Consider the following 2,898-nt stretch of genomic DNA (forward strand, 5'->3'; position numbering starts at 1 on the left):
CAGAAGAATAATAAAAAATTAAAAAATAATTACATTAAAAATTCTAATTCATTCTCTAAATTATCTTTTTTAATTTTTACATAAAAAAAAGTTTTAAATACACTACAAAAAAATCACTAACTCAACCACACTTTTTTAAGTTATGTTTGAAAAATTTTAAATAGGTTATATTTTTTTTGTGTTATTCTTTTATAAGGGAATAAAAAATACAATTGTAGCATCACTTAAAAAATATCTTTTTAAATATTATAAAATGTTATTTATAAAACATTATCTTATCTTAATATTTATAGGCACATTTTTCTCACTAAAGTAAATACTTTTTAAGAATAGTCTAATTATTATATTCTGGGTACGCTTAGGAAGCGTTTCCTAATATAAGCGCATTATACCCCTTAAATGATTTTTTTCTTTTCAGAGATCAGAATTCATCTTCTTCTTCATCATTTTCGCCCTTCTTCACAAACCCGTGAAACCCCCTTCTTTACCCTTAATCTTGCAAAACCCTTTCCTTTCTCCCCTTCTAATTCTCTGAAACCACTCTGATGTCTTTAAAAGGTAAAAACCATTTTCCCCCTTTAATTCTCTTGAAACCCTTGCCCCTTTATCTCCAAAACCATACACTCTCATATCTCAAACACTCATTTACGGCGTCAGCGCTGGACAGACGACGGCTAATTGCATGGAGGCGTCGAGTAACGGAACCACGATCGATAGAGAGCAACAGAACTGAGGAGGCGATGCGAGCTGCGATGGGAACTAAGCTGCGGCCGGGAGAAAGAGGTGCAACAGCGACTGATATGGGGTGCAGATGTGAATATGCGACGCTGTTAAGGAGATAACTCTGCGACACACTCTTCATTTGTAATTGATTCATCTCCACTCACCACTCCGTCTCCACATTCTAATGTCTCAGAATCTCTTTATCTCTCTCGTAATCACTCAGTCGGTCTCGGTCAAAACTGGTCATTCTTTGTTCTCAGTGACGAAGAACAGTGAAGAACGACAAGTTGGCTTTGGTGGTGACCAGTGACAGATCCAAAACATTTTATCAGTGGGACAAAATATATATATATAATAATAATTTTATAACTATACTATAGCATTATAAAATATGATTATTCCTCAAATTATTATTGTTATGTTTTTAAATTATTTAAAGGTATTTTTGTCGATAGTAAAATTCGGGTGTATTTCTGTCAGCGTTTGAATAATTCGGGAACATTTTTGGTGGTTAACCCTAATTTTTATAATTATACTATGATATTATAGTCACAAAAAAAAATACTATGATATTATAAAATATGATTACTCCTCAAATTATTTAACTAAAAAATTAAAACAATAAAATAATAATTTAAAATAATATAATAATTTAAAATTTCATTCTTCTAGGTTTCATACTTTGAAAAGATTGAATAATCTTTTTATTGTCAATACAATCAAATGTCTCTCTTTCTATATATGTCACTAAACAATCATTTAAAAATTCATCTCCCATACGGTTACGGAGCCGACTCTTTATGATGTTCATAGCAGAAAAAGTTCTTTCAACTGATGCAGTTTTTACAGTCAAAACTAAAACTAACTTCAAAAGAAGAAACACTAATGGATAAATAATATTTTTTCGAGTCTCAACTAATTTCTGAGAAAGAGCACCAATCCCATTTAAATTTGAGAATTGATCATCATAACACACATCTAATATGAAATTCTCAATTTGTCTATCAAGTGCCCATTAGGGATTTTTAAATTAGAGCCTGGAGGGTGGAGGCTGCAGGCTTGGAGCAATTAGGGATTTTAGATTTGGAGAGTGTTAGGATTTGGTTGAATTAGTCCCACATTGCTTAGGATAGCAAATGGAGTGGTTGGCCAAGGCTATAAATATGAGGCTAAGTTCTCCATTTATTTTTGCACCAGTCAGAAACACTTTAAGCTTGTATCTGATTTTTCTTTTTCTCTGTACTCTTTGATTAGAGAGTTTTGTGAGGTGTAGTTAGATATTTGCTTTGAGAGAGTGTGGGTGTACTGGGGTGCCGGTGTTAGAGAGAAAGAAGTCTATGTGTTGTAACAATTTTCACATAGTGATATTCTCTGGTTTGTCATTTGACAACGACCGTGGTTTTTTCTCCGGTAATTGGAGTTTCCACATTAAATTCTTGTGTTGTGATTGTGCCTATTTTATTTCTCTGTCAAAGGTGTTTTCTCAAGGGGGAATGGTGTCTTATTCCCAACAAGTGGTATCAAGAGCTTCGGTTCGGTGGGATTTATTCTTAGTATGCTCTGTGGTTGCAGCCTAGTCTGACCTTCCACATCAGAAAAGAATTTTGTCCCTGTGGCTTGAGGTTGATCTTTAGTTGCTGCTGTTGTTGCTGGAAGGCAGTGTGACACTGTGAGAGTGCAGTTTGGAAAGGTTCTGGCTAAGGAAAAACCTGGTATTTAAGTGTGTCCATTGTGACCCACCTCTCTTTCCTGGGGACCCTTCCTAGTGCACGGTCTACAGTTGAGTTATACTATTCCAGTATACGGTTGCAACAATGTCAGGATATTCAAGTGCTGTGAAGCTTGAAATAGAGAAATTTGATGGAAGAATATTTTGGCTTGAAAATTCTCTCTGGAAAATCTCTCCTAAAACTTAAATCCTAAGCTATTTATACACTTTCTTCAAATGGTCTTCAAGCCTTGAATTGGGCCTTTGCTCTTGATGGAATTGGGTTGATAAAGGCCTTGGTTGATTGCTCTTGGAGTTGGAGAAAGATCCATTGTGAACCGGGTTGAAATCATGAAAGTTTGAGTAAAAGTTTGAGGCAAACTTTTAGGCAAACTTTTACTCAAACTTTTTATACCAGATGGCTTCACTTGCTGCTACCAACGTTTGGGCTAAAGTTTGAGGTCAAA

The sequence above is a fragment of the Arachis ipaensis genome, chromosome B08, assembly GCF_000816755.2.
Source record: "Arachis ipaensis cultivar K30076 chromosome B08, Araip1.1, whole genome shotgun sequence".
Lineage (NCBI taxonomy): Eukaryota > Viridiplantae > Streptophyta > Magnoliopsida > Fabales > Fabaceae > Arachis > Arachis ipaensis.